General features: G+C 34.1%; 1 protein-coding gene across 2 annotated transcripts in view; it reads right to left on the reverse strand.

The window, feature by feature from the left end:
- Window positions 1-22,788, reverse strand: part of KLHL1 (kelch like family member 1) — a 176,540-nt gene that overhangs the window by 73,192 nt on the left and 80,560 nt on the right. The gene's annotated exons all lie outside the window — the stretch shown is intronic.

Here is a 22,788-nt window from a genome sequence, read left to right on the forward strand (position 1 = left end):
CCAGACCCTTTACCAGCTCCTTCTCTGGACATGCCTCAGGTCCTCAGTGTCCTCCTTGTAGTGAGGGGCCCAAAACTGAACATGGCATTTAAAGTGGGGCCTCACCAAGTACAGTGGGGCAATCCCTGCCCTGCTCCTGCTGGCCACACTGATACAGGCCAGGATGTCACTGGCCTTCTCTGGCACCTGGGCAGACACTGGATCATGTTCAGCTGGCTGTTGACCAGCAGGCCCAGGTTCTTTTCTGCTGAGCAGCTTTCCAGCCACTCTTCCTCAAGACGGTAGTGCTGAATGAGATTGTTGTGACCCAAGTGCAGGACCCGACACAAATATATATATACTTTTTTTTTCTGGAAATAAACAGAAACGATTACATGATATTTACACTGAAATCATGCTACCTAACACAGCAGAATAGGAAGAGAAACATTCTTTAAAATGAAGATTTGAAATTACATAAGGATTTGTTAACTTTTTAGTAGTGGATCTTCTGTTGCTTTAGAAGCTATCCATTATATTTAAAATTGTATTTATTAAGATAAACTTATTGATACCTGATAAAAGTCTTGCACAGAATTCAGGTATTTAGGTGATACACAGTGTTTAAATGCTCATGGTACATAAAAAGGGCTGCACAGGTTAAAGCAAGAGATACATTTGTGACCAGTGACCAAATGTATTTTTGGAAATTATTAGAAGGAGTTTAAATGGTGAATATTCTATCTTCTCCATGTATCATGGAGTCTGAAAAATTGTGATTTTAGTGATTTCCTGTGTGGGATGCTTAGAAGATCTTTGGGATGTTCTCTTCAAATCTATTTAGGTTTTGCCTTCATAGAATCCCTTGCAGCCAAATATACAATTTAAGCACATGCCCATAAATGGCAAATATTCCTTTTTTTGTTGTTGTTTTACTTTTCAACCTGTGGCTGAAATAGATTTGATGAAATCTCTATTCTTGACTTGAGGGAAATAATATCCTGTTCTCTCTTTCAAGGTCACTTGTGTCTTAAATGTCTCTTAAAGCCTCTCCAGTAAGTTTTTTTCTTCTTACTAAGAAAGATACTGCAAAGGAAATACAACCTTATTTAAAATAAGTAAATTTTCAGCTAACTCTGAATTTTACTGAAAACTTGGAAGTGTTGATAAACTCTGGAAGGTCTTGCCTCTCTCTTATGTTTAGTTAAACATAAAACCAGACAGCAGTAGATACTATTCTGCAGTTCTGCTTCATTGTACAGCAACATTCTGAATGAAAATGAATCAAAGTATCTGTATTTTCATACATATCCACTTTCTCCAGCAGGTACCTTAAAAAACTCTTTAATAAGAGGTACTGAATTATGTAATGCATTTCCAAAATATATTCCAGATTTCACTTCTTGAAAGGAAGAGGTTTTTACCAAGTATACAATAAATAAGGCAGTTGCAGCATATCTCAGCATGTCCTGATGAATATAACAGATTAAGAATCTTAAGATATAAGAACATATGTTTAGAACATATGTTATTCAAATGCAATTTAGCTACCAAAATGTTAAAAAAAAGGGTGGATTTTAATTCAGGAATTTATTCTACAGTATTCAATAATCTATGCTGATATGTATAAAATTTGTAATGAGAAAAATGCAAGTATTTAAAAATCCTTTCTGGATATACATTCTGATAACTTTCATGAGGAAGCCATAGCAATACATTTCTAAGATGCACTGCAAATAGCTAAACTATCAGGTATACTTCTGAATAAATTCTTAAGATAATATATTTCTAAAATTGTTATCAAATCCTAAATAACATAAAGTTTATTTATTCCTCCAGGAATTTCACAACTGCTCAGATTTTGTCTAAACCTATGCCAAGCATCATACAACCATAATACTCTGAACTCTGTATAGGTTTTACAGCTGAATTAAACTGGTTTACGGAAAAAGTTTGGATGACTCTAAAATACAGATCCTCAGAAGAGTAGCAGAGAAGTTTAGCAATACTTTTAATTCTTGCTCTGTGTGTCAGACATGGCTCATGTCTTCAGAGTCAAAACAATCAGTGTGTTCAGTCTTATGAAAAGCACAAGACTGATGGAAAATTGATTGGGTTTGGATACAATCTTGTCACAGCTCCAATTCCAAGTAGAAGGAGACATTTCATAACAGCCAATGATTTCCACAGTTTTGACAGTTTTCCCTTATGCGAAGAGATTGCATGTACAAGTTGTTATTTTCTAAATATGTAGCATAATTTCTGTGTGAAACGCTAATTATTAACTCCATAGTAAGCCCATTAGAGGACACAATAGGAATTGCAGTTACACTCCTAGGCTGATAGTTTTGGTTTTTTGAGCCACAGATACAGTTTTTGTTGCTCTGGCCACAAATTTGTCTGCTGAATGTGCTTAGTTTATAATGTTACCTGTCTAGAGGCTATTATTTAGTAATAATTTACAAGAATTACCACATTTCTTTTAAATTATCTTCATTTCAATTACATGAGTGGCATGTCCATAATTATGGGCATTATCGATTAAATGGTGGTTTTCATAATTGGGACTTGATCAGCAATGCCCCAAATATATAAATAGATATACAAATGCACATACATATGGATGTATAAACATACACTTGTATAAGACATTCCACTACAGGCTTTTGAATCTGATCTGAATCATAGCTCTAATCTCATGAAATTTCTGCTGAAAATTGAAAATTGCATAACGCCACAAATAAGTACATCTGAGTGTTGTGTGAATATTACATTTTCCCTTGATTTTGCACAGCAATGGCATACAGCAAATTCAGACTTAAATGCATCAGGTTGACTGATGAAACAGGATGCTCATAGCCTTGTTGAGTATAGCTTGGAATATTTCCAAGCACAGAGATTCCACAGCCTCTCAGAGAAAGTGGCTACAATGAGTACTACTCTCCCTTTAAAGACGTGTTTTTCACTTGGAAACTACAACTTAGGACCAGTGCCCAATATTCCCTCATTGTGCCCCTTCAAGAAAAGAATGATTTTATACCATAACCCCTGATAGGGTGCTGAAAATACCATGTCTCAGCTTTCTTCATGAATGCCCTCTCAGGCTCTCTTCATATATCGTGTGCTTCCCATTTCAGCTTCATAGCTGGTTCAATTTGCTCATCAATTGAAATGCCACCAGCTGGAAAATGCATTCCATTTTGGCATCATGAGTAGAGGGGAGTAATAATTTCTTTCAATCCTCTGGCTACTGCAACTGAGTATATGCTTGGTCTTCATACAGATGCAGCACACAGCTTCATCAGCAGAGAATATTTCAATAACTTCAGTAGAGAGTCCACATGTTAAAAACTGATAATGTTGACTTTATCTGCATGTCATTCAGATGGTCTGTAGACTCTGTGTGTTGCTCTCCAGTGAGCAATCCAAAGACTAGTATAATAACTATTTTAAAATAAAATCTTAGGGGAAAATACTTCAAGTAAGAATAAACCAAGATAAATCCAAAATATTCTGGTATGTTTTACATGTGAAGCAGGAACACTAATTAACCTTTAGGAGCATTCCAGAAAATACAAAGCACCCTACATGAAAGCAAAAAAAGGACAAACTTTCCCCACCCCTCCAAACAACAGCAAAGCCAACAATAAACAACATAAGGCATCTGAGATACAATAAAAGAAAACAGCTTTGACTCAGCATGAATTTATCCACAGCAAACTATAATATTACTGCATGGCGACTAAGAGGCCTTCTGTATAAATTAAATATTTGGGGAGATGAAGTATCGGCACCTTCTTGGCACATACTGGAAGTTTAAGAAAATGAAAAAGATATATGTCTGAGAAACAGCTTTTAACTTTCAACTAAAGTCTTAAAAACCTAGTTTAGTGTAGGATACAGAAGAAGGGAATTAGACTATACTACCTTTAGGAAAGTCTTTAATGAAACAGAAGTGAAACTATTAATTCTCATTAACCTTTATATTTTGAGGAAAAGCAATTTCCTTTCCTGCCTGGCTGTGATAGCAGCATCCTCAGGCTTTACTGTATTTTGTTTAACCCTACTGCAAACAGCAGCTACACCGGCTAGATATAACCCTGCTGAAAGGGTTTGAAGGGAGGGATGTTTCTTTAGTTAATGTTAGTAGTGTACAGCACTTCACCTTCTAAAAATTATATTACTGTTAAGTACAATACATTGCTCTTACAACAACAACAACAAAATCTGACAGATCTAGATCTATTTAAGACTTTGCAGAAGGCTATACTGAACTACCAGTGCCACCGGCAAAATTGGTTTTGTGAAACTGTAGATTTAAACACATTTTGCCAATTTACATAATTTCTTTTTAAAAAATATTTAATTAGCATAAACAGAAATCACAATTCAACTCCTTAATTGCAATAGGAAGTGATACATGAAAAACCCAGATGCAGCTTAGTTTTACAAATAGAAAAGATTCTCTGCAATTCTACTAATTATCAGTACACAAGAATAGCAGTATTTATGCCAAAGGGTACAGTATGCCTGTCAAACTTTGCATTTAGAAAGATCCATTTAAATAATAAGCTTAAAATAACATCTCAGAATTGACAGGACCTCAAAATAATATAATGAAAATAGGTGAAAAATATTGTTATTTTTAATATAATGTCTTTTCAGTAGGATCTATTTTATAAATCATATCAGATTAATTTCTTGAGCAACCTTGTCTAGGTAACTCACTGCCAGCAGAGAAGACTATGGATTTCTAATCCAGATGTAAAAAAAAAGAAATATAATAGACATTGATGGAAATGTGCTGATGAGAGAAGGTTCAGAAAGATGAGTTTCGTAGACATTTTCATGATTAATTTATCAAAATATACAAGCCTAATTAACTAATTGCTGAGTTAAAATAAAAAAAAAATAATAAAAAGAAATTTTGTGACCTTCCAAAAAGTAGTTTTTATAATTAATAATTTAATTAAGATGTAGTCATAGAATAAGTTGGTAGAACTTAAGAGTCTTTTTTCATTATTGACTCTAATTATGATAAAATATTTCAGAGGACACATAAGCTTTGTTACAAGACTGCAAGATTGTTTTCATAACATAAATAATTAGTTAAATTAAAAAAAAAAATTGAACAGCATTCCTTTACTTACAAATAACCACCCTTAATCTTACACAGAATACTCCACATATCTGATTAAATTAAAATTTCATTTAGTGTCAATTCAGAAATGAATATTAAACACCGGGCAAAGTAAAAATAAAATGTTTTTACTGCCATCACATTAAAGCAGCACCACCCAGAATAGTCACAATCGAAAAGATAAGAAAGAAAGTTACGAAACACTAGGAAATAAATTCTTGTTTACATTTATCTATTAAATCTACATTAATATGAACTAACAAACATTGTTTTGTCTCTTGCATTCAGTAGCTAAATAAACCTGTAAGGCTCCTTCTTAAAGCTTTCCCAACCTAGGCACCTCTAATCTCAGCAGGCTAGAAACCTGTCAGATAAAGTTTGCATAATTATAAAGCATATAACATTTCTCATACTGAAAAAAAGGATATAGGCTAAATAAATACAAATGTTAGCCAATGCCTAGAATAAAACAAATCTGAAAAATGTGCAATTATTTTATGTTTCTTTTATTCTTATTAACAAGAGTGTGTTGCATAAAGATATATAAGGGATATATAATGGAAATTAAATGGAAATTAAAAACATAATTTTTATTCTAAGCTTAATCAATGAAGAATATACATTATACATTACAATGTTTATACCTCACTTTTCTTAAATCAATCCATGATAGTTTTCCTATTATGAAAGGAATGGATGAATGAAATTACAACCTGTTCCCTAACAAAACAAATAAATGTACTGAATAAATATTAAATCACTATAGCAAATAAGAAATCACTGCTTACTCAACTAATGAAAACAGAGTAACTATCCTTGTTTATGTGGAACTGTACACACCACTAGAATTTAATGTCTTTCTTTGAAAGAATGACCTTTTCCACTGAAATCTGAAAGCAACAAAAATAATTTAAATACTTTGACAATTTCTTAAGTATCTGGTTTCTAGAACACAATTCAGGAGCCTGTCTTTGATGTTTAGGATTTCTAAATTTACAAAATAATCTAAACAGTGAAATTTGAATAGTTGTAGCAATGAGGCTACATCTTGCTGCTGACTGGTCACATATCCCTGATCTGGATGCAGGAGTTGAATGGATGATGAGCAAGAGAATTATTCTTTGAAAGGAACAAGTGGTTCTCATTCGTCTCCATAAATGAGGATGTGGAAGCCACATTTTATATAATCATTACAAAGAATTGTTTAATATTCGATCTTTAAGTAGCTATTGTTACTGAGATTGAAAACAGATGACATTTAAATATCCTTTGGAGAACCTTCTATTTCTCCACTGATGACAGAAGAGGCCTGGAAAACAAGCTTAGACCAGGCAACCAAGATTAACATGACCAAGTCATGCAAGCTAACTCTGGCTTTTCATTTATAGTGTGAATTTTAAAAGGTGAATAATAAGTGTGCACTGGTGTAAGTATGAATTCATGGATGAATTAATATTTTTTTAATTGGGATAAGGCTATTCATTACTGACAATTACGTTTGCAAGGAAAACTGAAAATTAGATGTGGGCTGTATGCATTTTTTAATGCCATGTCATTTATTTAAACATATTAGAAGTATTGGGACATTTTGGTGGTCTAATGTTGTCTCATTTTCTACAGTGCTTTTCAGCTCCAGATGCAAGAGTTTAAGGACATTAATAGAAGCAAAACACACAAAAAAAGAATCATCATTGTTTCTACTAGTTTAATAATAATCCAAATTTACCATCTGAATTCTGTAAAAGGATTGAAGTTCTGTTTAAATGATGCTGCATATTGTACACATTTAACCTGTCTCTATATTTTCAGATGGAAAGATAAATTCCCAAGTACACAAGAAGAAAAGGAAGCTTTAGGTATTCTTAGAGCAAATCACCTGGATGCACTGTCTTTTATAAATTCTCCCTAGAAATATTTTACTATAAACAAATCTTGCTATTCTTTCTTAAATGGAAAGGAAAATCTTCATTATTATCACTGGGATATAATGGCAGCAGTTGGAAGTATTGCATCTCATGAAAACTACTAATCATCTGAATTTAAACTTCGATACTTGCTAATGTGCAACATGTAAGTAGCTCATACCTCCAGTATCAGAAATACTGACATTTCACTTATATAAATCATTCCCTGGATAGCCAGCATCCCTATGGGAATTTACATGAATTCACATATTTCTGTTCAGGTTTTTTTATTCCATATGTTAAAGTATTTTTCAAACTAAGTATGATATTTAGTCTATTTAAGTTAACTTAAGAGTACATGAGTTATATGTGCATGTCATGCTCTCATGACACTTGACCATGAAGGTTTCAGAAGAATAGTTAGATATGAAGATAGGCTCCAGAATCACTGGAGAACTGAAGTAAATTCCTCCCATCTTTCCCTTAGTGAGCACACTGCAACCAACTATTACTCCTGTTGACTGAACTACAATACATTTCTGTGCAGCAACAAATTCTGTTTATCTCTTGCAAGAAGTTTCTTCTCTGTGGTGACCAATGACAGGACGCAGGGAATGGTTTGAAGCTGTGTCGGAGGAGTTTAGGTTGGATTTCAGGAAAAGGCTCTTCCTCCAGAGGGTGATTAGGTACTGGAACAGCTGCCCAGGGAAGCACCAGCCTGGCAGAGTTCAAGAGCCTTTGGACAATGCTCCCAGGGACATGGTGTGACTCTTGGGAATGGTGTTTTAAAGGGACGAGAGTTGGACTTAATGATTCTTGTGGGTCCCTTCCAACTCAGAATATTCTGGAATGCCCTGAAAAAAAAATCCACTGCTTCTAAACTTTAACTTCCTCCTGAGCTCAGGAATTTCCTATCTTCTCTGTGGATTCCTTGCTTAGCAAAATTAAATTACATTCTAAACTTCTAAAATGTTCCCCCTGCTGAGCAACCAGTTAAAGAGAACTTGGCCTTTGTCCCACACAATTCCCCTTCACTCAGTTTTCAGTATTCATGACTTAACAAAATGGCAGCCTGCTCCTCTGTTGCACATTTTTAGCAGGAAATATCAGTCTCTAACAATGAAAAAAAAATAGATTAGCATGACACAGATATTTAGAATTAAAGGCAGGAAATTAGTTAATCAAATATATTCTGCATATAAAGTCCACCAACTACTCTGTGACTAAGAATAATTTCAGCTTTGTCTCAATTTTATTCAAACATATTCAATCTTGAGATGGAAATACCTAAAGATGGAGAATTCAATGCTTTTCTCTGCAGTTATCCCAGTTTGTTCCAGTGTTTAAGCAATTTTGTTGATGGAAAAGTACTTTATTTCCAATCCATCTAAACTGAATTGGCTCTTACTAAGATTTCTCAACTAGATTAAAGAGCTCTTTAGTTCTCACTAGTTTCTCCCTGTGGAGATACACTGTCATCAAGAACCCTGTCTTCTTTTCTTTTTAATAAGCTGAAACAGCCTGAGCACTCTAAGATATTTATTACAAGACATTTTCTCTTGTCCTATAATCCTATGTGTCTCCCCTCTTCACACCCTCCAAATGTCAAGCGCTATTTAAAAGTGGTGATATGAGAATTATACAAAAAAAAATCCAAAAACCACCACTGCATCCAGAGATTAGATTTTTTTTTTTTCCCCACAGCACCAGACCGACACAGAAGGGAGCTCTTTATCTAGTCCACATATATAAATACACACACACACACACATATACATATATACATATTTTTATATATGATATTTGCATATATATATCTATATAAGGATATGTGGAAATATATGTATGTACATAGACACATATATATACATATATCACTAGAATATATTTTGAACTCCAAATTTTACCTTCATTTTTATTGTGGTAAATTTCCTTTCAGGAACTTCAATTTTTATTGAAGCACATCCTGCTCTGGTCTACATGTGGGAAATTAGTGTAATTATTATAAGCAAATTCATGTTTCTGTTACATTTCATGACATTTAAACAATTAGTGGTAGATACACGTACCATCTCACTGTAATTACATTGTTATTTTCTTGATTTAGCAATTAAAATCCCATTTTTTTTCTTGCATTTCTTGAAAAGAAATAGTTAAAATCTGCTCTTGGCACTTTCTACTCTATGCCGGTATTTAGTGATTTCTACTTTTTCTGCTCTTATTTTTTCATTACTTATATTTTCTTAGTTCATTTTTAAGTTGTTTTTGTGGGGTTTTGTTTGAGGAAATTATTTATTTGGTTAGAATCCCATGTGCAAGCATTTCCCCTCTTTCTGGTAATGCAAAATCTAAGTAGTTTTATACCAATTTTATATTATACCTTTGATTTTAAAGATCTAGATCTCCTCACTATCTTGGTTTTTAATAACTATTTGGTCAAGTTGACTAATTAATTATAATAATTTTTTACTTTTTTAATCAAGACTGTTAAGTGCTACTGATTTTTTGGTTATCCTTATTTTTATGTAAAGTCATCACATGAATCAATTTTATCTTTGAGAACCAATGTTTCAATTATGCTCTCAAACCATGAGGTCATGAGATCATGAATTTGCTTTGGCTTAGTAATTATTTGGTAAAGGAACCCGGCAACTATCTGCAGAAATTACTGGCCCCTACTTTTATTACAAATACTCACATGCTACATTTTTTACATCTTTAAATCTTCCATAATGACAATCCCTCTTCTCTCACTTCTCAAAATCTCTCACTTCTACAGCTTAGCATTTATTTAAAAGTCTACTTCTACAGGTCTCCAACAGACACTTTTCACTATTTTAATATTCTTACACTTTCAATTTATCAGAATTTCTTTGAAAAGTGCTAATTCCTATTATTTACCTGCCTGCCACTCCATTTACTATTAATACTTTTCACTTTCTTCCTTTAATGAATGAACCATGAATGAATGGAAGATATTCACAATAATCAACTTGTTGTTATCTGTATAAAATCCAGTTTCACACATTAAAGAAAGACTTTTCCAGTTAGCTGCTCTCTCTTAACCTGAGTACATAGGTAATTACATATCAGTATGATATTTCTTGTCCCTTACAGTTTCCTGTGCTCTAGCAATCCTCTCTTGGTCCTTCTTACTTAGGATATACTTTCAAATTCAGACCCTTTATCATTTTTTCCCTAGGATATGTAACTAATTCACTTGTGGGCACATTAAAAATAATGTTAGTGTTAAATAACCAGCCCAGGCAATTCTCCATGGCTGGTATTTCTCATGAATGCCCTGACAATCATTTTATCTTTGACAGATGTTAGACTGTTCAATTCATTAGAACTGGGTTTTGTTTGGGTTTGTTTTTTTTTAAAAATAAACTCTCCTTTTTATGCTTGAGGACACCCACATTATAGACAAGCAAAAAATCCTCAGAGATTCTCTGAGAATTAATATTGAGTTAAGTAATATGTATAGCTACTGTCAAGATAAATAATACATATATTTATAAAATGGTAACTGAAATATTCTTAGTACTGAAAATTGTAAAATTAGCCTCTAGAGACAGATTCTTTAGAGTCTATCTGTTTATGTTTTACATAATCCACCAGGGGGAGTTCTAAGAATGAAATAGAAATATTGAAAACAAACATGAACTCTTTGAAAAAAATAATTTAAATACCCAACTGTCATGACATACAATTTCTGTTGAGCACTAAAATTTTCAGTCTAGCCTATAACATGTAAGGAGAGTTCAGTAACTATGAATTCAAATTGAAATTGAAAATTCTAGTGTTCTAAAACAATGGCTTAGGGGAGAATGAAACACAGATACTTGATATTAAGTCTAATCTTCAGTGGCTTGAATATTTTTGAGTAATTACTGAAGTAATTATATTTAACCTTCAATCAACTGTCAGTCTTTTTTTATGGGCACTTCAGCCGTACAGAATATCCTTTTGAGTTTTTTTGTTGGTTTTTTTTTTAAGAACATCATTATTAAGTGATAGATTTTCCAACTTTTTCATCCCACAGAAACACCCCAAGAAATATTTACACAATTCTCTACACCCTGCTCTCAGCTGTGTTTCCCTTATGGAGGACACTCAGATTATACCATATTATTATATGCTCAACCCTGTAAAACACACTGGCTAAACAGGCTAACATTAACATGTTAATGTGACATCATTTTGAACAAATAATTCCAGGGGTTGAAAGCAAAGAAACAATATAAGGAGAGTAATGAAGGATTATGCAATACCCTTAAAAAAAGTTGCAACCGTCTTAATAGGGTGATTCTAGAAGTATATTTGTTTGCCAGCTGGTATAAACAAGCATTAGCTTTAATGACTCTAATGAAATTATGTCTGTTTAAATTACATTATTTTTTACTACTCAAAATACTTTTTAAAATGCTAGATGTGATAATGATCTCAAAATCAAGTAAGGCTATTTCCTTCTAAGAAGTAACTGATTCATCTTCTTTTGAAGCATGTTTTAATTTTTGAAGTAATTCAGAAGCACTCATCTTCAGACAGGCTTTTGGAACTGCAATTCCAAAAGATTAGAAGTTATTTAAAGGAATCACTCAAACAAAGAGGTTTTTTTCTTCTTCCCATCTTTCTTCCCTTCTTTCCTTTAATTTTTGAGCCATTCATCTTATCCTATAGAACAGTTGCTCTTCGCTGCTACGCTGCAAGTACACTGGATGTCACAAAAGTGGGGTTACATACAAGGGGGATCACAAAGTAGTAAGACAAGCCTGATCATGAAAAAAGAAAAAGAATCTCCAGATTCCAAATCCTCATGGGAGTGAGGATCAGCTATAACTGTTAATGGAAAAAAGTCTTCTCTACCTAGGGGAATGTTGAATTGATAGAAGCTTCCCATTCCCTAGAAAATTTTAACATTTGCAACAATAATTACTGCTTTCATTCCATTTCATCATTGGTTACATTTTCAGAAAATTTGGGAAACATTTTTATGATTTTTGCATTTATACTGAAAGCAACATTAATAACACAGGGATGTTTTTGCTGAGAAGTGCGTACACAGCATCAAGGCCTTCATAATTAAAATTGCATTACATTGAACCTGACAACCATAAGTACATTAGTATAGTTTATGTGTTATATACGTACAGAATTACATATTTATATCATATATGTATATATACTTATGAATGAACAGCATACCTGAACAGTGAAGCTAACATATATTGTCATTTCCAGTAATCCTTTTGGATGTTTCAATATTTAGTGCCTTTCCAGCTTAATTTCAAAGGTTTCATTATGTATTCTCTGTGTGGAACAGAATTACTACTGACAAGTATTAAGGGTGTGTCTACTTTATGTGACCAAGAGGTGGAACCTATCATGGATGGAAAGAGAGTAAAGTATGGAAATCAAAAAGGAGGGAAGGAGGAAGGAAAGAAGGAAGGAAAGCAAGCAGCAAGCAGAGAGGACAAGAAGGCAGGAAAGCAGGAAGAGAAAGAGGGAGGAGAGGAAAGGCACATAGGGAAGGTGTAAGGAGGGGGAGAGAGAGGAAGGAAGGAAGGAAGGAAGGAAGGAAGGAGAGGAGAAGAACACAGGGAAACTGAAAGAAATGAATGACATTGTGAAAGACAGGGAGAAGCAAAAAATGAAATTATGTAATTCATTATGTACAGCTATATTTCCAGGCCTAGCCTCCTGCATTTTACATGTTGGCCATATAAAAACCACAACTTATTGTTGCTGTATAGTTTTGTTGTTTCTTTTTCAGAACAGGTTGCAAGAAAAAAAGCAGATCCAAAGTGGTTGATGAGCTTTTCTATAAAGATTCAATTGCACTTTTTTATTTTTAGATAAAAGTAGATAAATATTCAGTTTCAAATATTATATAGATAGATATAGATATAGATTAGATATAGATATAGATATAGATATAGATATAGATATAGATATAGATAGGGTATTTTGTAGCTATCATGTATTAAAATGCCTTTAAAACCTCTAAGTCTAAATGAGTTACAAAAATGTAATAGTTTTTAAGTTATATGTTTCCATTAAAAAAAAAAAATTCTGGTAAGAATATTTTCTAATCATTATGAGATTATCTGTTATTTCTTGGTGCCAAGCAGAAAATTCACCACGAACAGCTGTCAAGGAGGAGGGGGCAGGGAGAAAGAGCACCAGACAGTGTGATGCTGCAAAGTTCTATTTAATAATTGAACCAAAGCAGCGGGTAAGCTGTGTCAGGAAAAACTTTACACTCCCACACATATAGCCCACATACAGTTCCAGTTACCAAAGCTGGCCCTAAATGTGAATTGACACAGTGAAGCCTGGGGAAATGCAGTAATTTCTGCAGCTCAGTGTTGGATGCCTGCATTAACAATATGCCCTTTCCCCTTCCCTTCTGGTCCCAATCCCTGTTACTGACACTGAGGTGTCACACAGGCCACAAATAAAATCAGTTCATGATGATACGATATAAGTTTCTGGCAGCTTCAGGTTTTGCTTTTCTCTTGCTTGCTGACCCACAGTCTGTATCAAGGCTTATCATACTCTGTTGAGTGAGTTGTATTGTCATTGTACTGTCAGCTACAGCTCATTGTGTCCAGTCACCCACGTCTTTATTATGGCAAGGTTGTGATGTTTCCACAACAGAAAAAATTTTCAGAAAAAATTTTCTGAAAGTTTGCAATAACAATAAGTTTTCTGAATGTGAACAAAATGAAATATTTTGTGGAACAGCATATAAAAAGTCTCAGGATGGAGCAACATGCCAATGAAGTGGAAAGACCAAAGTCTTGTCTATTAATTAGATTTTTTTTCTTTAAATATCAATGGTGTTAAGTGAGAACATAAACTCTTTTGTTCCCCTTCCTGCAGACTAGGAAGAAATACTTGCAGGTGATTTTTTTTCTCAGTATCTCTGTGTTAAGATTTTCTAACATCAGTCATTGTTGTATTGAAGGGTTCCTGTCCTGTACATTGAAAGAACACTGTAAAGCCTGAGTTTCCCAGACTGCTTCAGGAAAGACCAGGGCTAACCTCTACTCTGAAGTGTTATCTTTCTTTTCCACCAGTACTGGAAGTATCAAAAGCATACTATTCTTGAGATTTCCTTGACTTTATTTTTGTAAGACTGCAAATTTTTTCTTAGTCAACAGAGAAATTAGATGTCTGCCCTGCATTGTACTGAACACATTATTGTCAGATAAGATCAGACGGAATATTTTCAAGCCATTTTAACAATAAAAGCTACTGATGATCTCAGAAAGCAGAGCAATGAACAGGGAAAAGAATCTTGGTGATGGAGTTTCTACAGAGTAAAATTTCTACTGGTCATATACTGTTCTGTTTGCTTTAACCATAGTCCAAAGACTAAGACTCTCTTTTCAATCATGTCTCATTCCTGTATCTTTCCTTCTTCTGTTTTTCCTACCAGAGTTCCCCATACTAGTACAAGCTCAATCACCCTGTCCAATGTTAACTCTTTTTCACCTCCCACCAGCTACATATTCCAGTTAGATTATATTCTTAGTTGTCTGAGATGCCCACAGAAAGCAACAGTGAATCTTCTTTCTACCCTAAAGAACCACTTCTCAATGTTAAAGTGTTGGGAATAGCAGAGAGAAAATGCACTTAAACCTTATGTCATGCTTTCTTGGTACCCCTGAACTGGAAATTCAATACATACTGCATTTTCAGAGAATTTGGACATCAACCAACTTTCTACACACACAGTCTAAGAACTTAAGTAGGGCTTTTGTTTACCCACCCTTCAATACTTTCATGAAAACAAAGAAAGAATGCTTATCCCTAGTACTGGGACACATGCTTTATCAAAGACATGCAAAAGTGCCAGGTATTTGATTTTACACTCCTATGCAGACTCAAAGGTTTGAATTTACAGCTACAAAATTGAGCTACCTTGTTTTTCACCTTCATTTTTTTCCATGAATGGCATGAAAATGCTCCAAGATTCACTGTCTTTAAAGTGCTTTTTCAGTTTGATGTTTGCAGTTCTGTACATATTGAAACAGATTCACGCTGATTTTAGGTACTCACCAATGCTTGTTAGGTTAAGCCTGCTTGCACCGAGATACCTCAAAGAGCAGTAGTTTATTGCTGCCTACAGTTCAGCCAGAAAAAGCAGGATTTATAAATTGATATATTCTTCACTTGAGAGATTGAGTTGTAGATCTGCTGACCTCACAGACAATTATCATATGAAGAAGAAGAGACCTACCAGAGTACCCTTAGTATGCAAATATATGCCTAAAGCCTAGAAGGTATTAGTTCAATGGGATATTAACATTGCTGCTGAATATTCAGTTTTCTGGAACTACAATAAACTTGAAAAACAAATTAAAGCTATAGGAACAGTTGATACTTGTGTATAATGTAAAAATGTTATTTAGCTGAGAACACTGCTTTTCAGACCATCCCTCTAGCAATAATACAGAATTCTGCCATACTAACCTTTTAAATACGGCATCTCGGCAACAAAATTGAAGTTCCTGGTGATTGTGAAGCCATCAAATTGTGATTAAAGCACTATAGACTATTTCCTTAACTATTTTCCTGTAGACTTCACAGTATTTTTCTACCAGCAGTTGTCTTTTCTATTTTCCATTAATTATCTTGCTGTCCATATGCTAGTTCTTGAAATGCTCTTACCTTCCTCTTCTCCAACTGTGTCTTGATGGAGCGCAACTGTAACGTGCTATGTCACAGCTGTACTAAGGAGAACTTAAAATGAAAGCAGCACACTGCGCTAAGTGCTGATTATTGCTTTCAAACAAGAATCTTAAAAATACTGAAAGTATGAAAGGTGATCTATAAAGTACAATTTCTTCTCAAAAAAATAAAAGAAAAAAGAAATGGAGAGTAGGAGTCATAATAATAGCAATAATAGTTTATATAGAAAAAAGCTACTGAAATATTTTGAGAAAGTCATCCTATCAAGAGAAATAAAAGATCAAATTTTGTGGTTCAATTTAAAGTGGCAAGGATTCTGTCATTCTTGCTTGTGTTTGCACTGCTGCAATTGTTCATTTTTGTGTATCATTAGTATGGCTTTAAAGGGGCAAAATAGAGAAAATTCTGAACCTCAAAAAATATCAGTCAGGCATAATTGATACTGGATTGTAAATACAAAATGTTTTTCATTTTTGTATCTCTGGTAATATTATTTATTTCAATTATTCTTGTGTCTTTGGAGTATTTTCAACTTAATTCTTCTTGTCCAAGGGATGGTAGAGAGAGAAAGGATATTATAAAAAACCAACCTTTAAAAAGAGTATCAGAATAACAGCTTGAAAAATCAGAATTTACCTAGTCAAGTGAAGGGACCTGTTTCCTTTAAAATTAGCATTCTATGTAGATCAAGGAGGCATTTTAAATAGAGATATAATTAATCTTTTTACTCCAAGCTAGTACTCTGAGCATAAGAAACAGAAAATTGCAGAACGTTTTAAAATATCAGTGTGTTACTGTTAACTTGTTGCTAACATGCTACCAGTAGCTTACTGCTAATAAAGTCAATTAAATGCTAGCTCCGGGAAACCCATCTGTTGCACATTGCTTGAGAAGTAAAATTAAAAAAAAAAAAAAATCTGAACTTTTGCTTCATGTCATCCCTAGATACATAGCTCAGATCTACCACTAAAAACATATAGAAAATATATTTAATAGCCTTACAGAATAGTTTTGCTTCAAAGTGACCTCATGTAGTCACAGTCCCAGCTCAGTACATGTCTTAACTAGACCATGTTACTTAGCAACATTTTCAGTCATATCTTTAATACCTTCAAGAACAGATCCCAGAATTCCAGTGATTGTTACTTTCCCAGTATTTAATTACTCCCAATGTTCTAAAACAATAATTTTAATATCCAGTTAGGATTATCTATATCCTAATTTATTTCTGTTGCCTATTAATCTGCACCCTCAACAACAGCCTGGACCCTTGTCTGTATCCCCCCAGTCATGCAGAGCAGAGAGTAGAAAGGCCTCCCTCAGTAGACCAGGTTCAACAAGCCCAGCTTCCTCAGACTTCCAGCATCCAATCAGCATGGTGATCTCCCCTAGACTAACTCCATTATATCCATGTCTCTCTCCTACTGAGGAATAAAAAATGAGACACAACACTTAGTATTTGGTCTCATGGGTGCCAAACAGGGAAGGATCACCTTCTCCAACTTTCTCACTCTCACTGATACACCTCAGGATGCTGATGGCCTTCTTGCAGAACGGGTACATTGCTGGTTTACTCTCAACTTGATTTACTTTTCTGCAGAGCTGTTTCCTAGACAGTTGCTACCCAGCCTGTAGCAGTACATGGGGTTATTTGTCCCTAGATTGCAGGACTTGGCACTTCCCTTTGCTGAACTTCATGATGCTTCTCACTTTTGGGACCAGGCCTTTTTAATACCTTTATTGGTGATCTGGATGAGGAAATCAAGTGCATCCTGAGTAAGTTTGCAGGAAACAAAATGTTGGGCAGGAGTGTCATCTGCTGAAGGGTAGAAAAGCTCTGTAGAGGGATCAGAAAGGCTGGATTGATGGGCCAAGGCCAGTGGTGTGAGGCTCAACATGGCAAAGTGCATGTCCTGCACTTGGGTCACAACAACCCCATGCAACACTGCAGGCTTGGGGATGAGTGGTCATAAATTGCAGCAGCCAAGAGGAGGGGTAGAAAGGACCTGGAGGTTATCATTTTCCAGGGACTCATATCATTTTCCAGGGACTAGGGAAAAGCTGACCTTCCAGGTCAGCTAGTGTGGTAGATGGAGAAGTTGAGTATTGCTGTGGGGTTTCCCCATGGTGAACATGTGAATCATTTGCCTTCTTCTTGTACACTTTGTCATTTGTATACTATTGTTGCTGCTACTGTTCCTTTTCCTATCTCATTGCTGTTTCCTGTAAATTGTTCTTATCTCAACCTATGATCTTTACCTTTTGTGCCTTCAGTTCTCCTCTCCAGTCCTGCTGCAGGGGGAGGGGGAGAGAAAAGGGGGAGGGAGTGAGCAGTGCATGGTTTGGAGTGATTTAGTGGGAACACTAAATTGAGGAATACTACTCCTTACCATGACTAAAGTACTGTTATATTTAAATTGCAATACTAAAGAGTTTTCTTGCTTCACTTGTTATCTGACTTTAGTTAAAGCTTTACTAAAACTAACACGGAAATAAACCCCTGATGTCTGAATGTACAACCACAACTCATTAATGACTGTTGTGACCTTTTAGCAATATATCAATAATATTTCTTAATTTGAATATGGAGTAATGTTACAATATTTCAATATGCTTCAGGATAAACTGTTGTAAATGGAAAGGAAAGGTTTTACATATCACTCCTCCCCCACTCCAGCCCAACAGGTTTTAACCTGTTGTGAAATTTTGTAACCTAGATAATAAACATAACTAATAAAATGATCACTGAAGCTCTTCGCCATAAAAGACCATTAAAAATTTGCATAAGGCATACACTTCAACTAAATGAAATGGCTTCTCCATCTGCAGTACAATCAGAAGTCTCAGTAAATTAAAGAGCCCATATAGAGTCAGCACATGTCACTGAGATACTTACGTGCTTGTAATTAAGATTGAATAATGTTTTGTTGTGCTGGGACTAATGACCCTTGCAGTGCAAAGCACAGAACTGCATCTCTGAGAAACTAAACACCTCTTACCACTTCATTCAAAGGCACTTGCAAACATTCTTCATCTCCCAGGCTTGGAACTGTAACATATGTTAGGGTCCTTTATATTGCTAACATTATGAGTGGGTTACAGACACATCAATCACTTGATTCATTCATGTTCTTCTGGTCAAGGAATTTTTACTTATGGCCTTTCTTCTGCTCAGTGCATCAAAGTAATTTGAAGATTTTACAAGTTTATGTTTAGCAATTCATTTTGAAATATGGTGAAATAAAAACAGGGAAGAAACTCTATCATTTCAACTCTCAAACTGCAGTTTCAAGATGCAAAATGATCACTGAGGTTTAAATGAAGGTTCCTAAGAGGTGAAGCACTGAGAGATTAAATAGCTATATCTATGAGGTATTTCAATTTTCTGTTTGAAGCAATCAGGTTTAAGTAAAATGGCATGACAATAAGATGAAGAATCTGGTACTATATCTTGGAAGGTAACACTCTCAATTTCTAAACATTACCCTCACCTTGTAACACAAGCAGAACCATGGCCTTTACTGGGAGAAAGAAAGCATTTGTATTCAAAACCATACCAAGTATGAGTATTTTTAAAAATAATTTTTAAAAATAATTTTCCAGGCTTTAAAACCAAACTGCAATTACCTTTTTAAGGAAAAATATGATATACTTTTCCTCTTTCAATATTTACCAAATCACCAAAGTAGTTGTTGTAAGGGCTAATGGCACATTAAAGCCACAGAGTCTATTAATCTAGTATGGTCTATTACAAACCTTCACCAATAAACACACAATGGTTCAAATTAGAGCATATTTGAAAACATCTTCTACTCTAAAAATAATTGCATCCCAACGAGGTGGCCATCACAATTTCAAATTACACTTAACTCTGTTTTCTAAAGAGACAGATAAGTCCATATAGAATGACTGAAATTACTGACAACTATGACAAGCTGAAAAATTGCAGACTTTAGAGGTTAGCTTCCCTATATATGAAGCCCCTTATAACTAGAATAAAGAACTGTCACTAAAAATGCTTGCTTGAAGAAATCATTTGCTTCAGCTTATTAATATGTTTCATTTTGCTGCTTTTATATATATTTTTTAAAGATATCACACATGCATTTCATTCTACAATCATCTAACTTAACTCTGGCAATAAACTAGGAATTTAAACTTATCAGACATATGGTTCTGCAGATTGAAAGCTTTCAGAAAGTGACAAGCTAGTAACAACCCAGACTGCAATTAAGAAGTACAGAAGTCGTAAATCAAGAGACATGGATATTTGTGCTGCCATTTAAATTAGCAGATCCATTAAAAATAATTTAAAAAAATAAAATATCTCACCATAAAACACTGGTAGGGCAACTTCATACCTCAGAAATAAAACAAACTACATTAAATCTGATGTGCCTAAAAAAGAAACCAATGACAATTTACATTTTTTCTCTTATTAACTTCTTCCTTGTAAAGCTTTCATTTAAAATGTTGCCATCCAAGTTCCATTTCTAAATAGTACAGGGAACACAAACACAGAAATCTCACATGTTCATAGTTCACTAAATTTTACAAAATTTACCTTCCTCTTTTCTTCCACCAATCTCATATTTTGCTATATGGCAAATGTAATTTCTAGGATTTTTCAAATGTTATCTGGTTTTCCTTCACTGCTTTTCTTATCTTCATTTCCTCACATTCTCCCCTGTACAATGAACACATTTGCTCTTCCTTGCTTAGATTTTGCATTTCAAAATAATAATCTGATATTTGACACTTATGACTAAATATCCCGGTAAACACTAGGAATATTATACCTCTGCTCATGGAAAGGTATATTTAACTTTATAGTTAACAAATTTTATGTTAACTTTATAGTTAACAAATTTTATTTACAGTATATAGGGCATACCTGCAAGCACTATGCAAATAAAAATTGGTATTCTTTGTTTCCACAGATTTCATGGTTAGGGAAATAGAAGTTATTCAGTGTGAGAGTAAACGTGCCTGAAATTATATATCTCCTGTCAACAGGATTCTTAAATTAATTGGTCTGCTCTTCAGGAGCTTTTTCTTCTTCATTATAAAGAAGTTTATGAGCTCAAATATCTTGCCCTCATAACATGTTACATGAAATCACAAAGTGACTTATATAACAACAGTGTAATTTAGAACTTATATCAAGTCTGAGACTAGGCAAGCAGATTTCTTTGAAAAATGAAGACTAAAACATTTATGGAGACTCAATGAAGCAAAATATTTCTTGAAAATATATTGGTTTTCATTAGAATGCTATTGTGAAGACAGTTGTGACTTTCTACTTGAAAGTAATTGGTGGAGAAAAGCTGTATAATATTTGCCAGGTATAATGCAAGCAGAGAGCTGTTGTTTTATTACTTGCTTTTTTCAAATGAATAAATGAATATTTAATTTCAACTATGTAATTAGCTAAGAAGAAAACTATTCAAAGATTAGAATTAACTTGTCATATCTCAAAATTATTACACAATCATATAAGCCATGCCTATAAATCTATTTTTGCAAGATTATTTGAAAAACTTTTTCTTCCTCCCCATTCCTACACCAGTATGGAACTATTGTTTCTTTGAGGTTTTTATCTCAAGCAAAAAACTGCACAAGTTTCCAGAGTTAAGGGAGTGCTTTTACTTCCTATTCATAACAAACTTTTGCAATAACACGATGGAAGAAGATTCACATATCAAGAATTTGAGATACACCAATTTGAACTCTTGAAAAATTTTAAAGAAAGGACCTTGAAGTTCTCTGGAAAGCAAGAGTACTATTTTTTTAAGGAAACAGTGAATTTTCCATCAGTTTTTTAGACAGCGCTTCCCCTCAAGTCCTCTGCACAAGACTGGAGGAGTTTATTAAGAAACTCCCTCTTTCCCTACCTTATGTTTGCCCTCATCACAGTCCATACTACTGTCCTGAAGTCTGAAGGAAAAAATAATGCTTTCTGTCCCCTCAGAGACTATGCATCTGCTCTTTGCTGTGCTTCTCACATTCCTCCCCTTTCTTCATATTCCCAGGTCTCCAGTGTTCCTCTATCACACTCAGGGTATCTTCCTTGAACTGTGTAAGTTTTTTCCTGATTTTGTACCCATGTAGAAGAACTAATCACTTTTCTCTTATGTAAATTCTCTTTGACTGAAAGTGCTGTACTGAAGATAGGCAATAAGGAACTCCTTCCCCACTCACAACTGGTCTTCTACACACATTAACACAAAAACGTAAGGCAAATAGATGTGAGCTACTCACACCTAAAAGAAGTAACACAAAGCCTGTGAAAATATCACACACTATGAAGCTTATCTTTTAGGGTTATATTTTCACTGGGTCAGAAAACAATATTGTCCTTTCATGGTGATTATCTGTTTTTCTTGCAAAGAGAAAGCATGACTTGTTCATGCTTGCAAATGCCCTTGAAGATAAATCAGAGCTTGCTTATTAATTACAACTGAATTCCTTTATGATCTTCCATTTTTTGGTGATTTTCCCATTACACATAATTCAGATTTTAGATCTCAGCATTAAAAGAATAATAAATTATATACCAAATATCTGAGACATGGCACAGATCTTTGTGAACATTGTGATACATTAGATATGTATTAGTCACAAGTCTTCAAATGTACTATGATGAGCAATTTCATTCACCCAAAAATATTTCAATAAGTTCTTTTAAAGAATCATAAACAGTTTTAAAAATTTTTGAAATCAATGTTTTTCACTATTTTTCTCATGTTCATACAACAAAACAGGCTGAAAATATAAAAGTAATACGTAAATCTAAGAAATATATTGATAAAAAGTTGGATTTTTTCAAAACACATCTGCTCAGTCCTAATACAATTTCATTCAAAAGAAGATCATATGAATTCTGCTCTTACAGCTTATTTATCTCTACTGACAGACCAAGATTTACCTGACTAGCTTGGGTGTGTAATACAGAGAAATCACAGAACTTGCTACAGAAATGTAACATGGGTATAACTACCTGAACTGTAGTGGTAAAAAACACAGTTAAACCTGTGAATTGTAATGTGTTATTAGTTATAG

Source organism: Pyrgilauda ruficollis, unplaced genomic scaffold (genome assembly GCF_017590135.1).
Source record: "Pyrgilauda ruficollis isolate IOZ18807 unplaced genomic scaffold, ASM1759013v1 scaffold198, whole genome shotgun sequence".
NCBI lineage: Eukaryota > Metazoa > Chordata > Aves > Passeriformes > Passeridae > Pyrgilauda > Pyrgilauda ruficollis.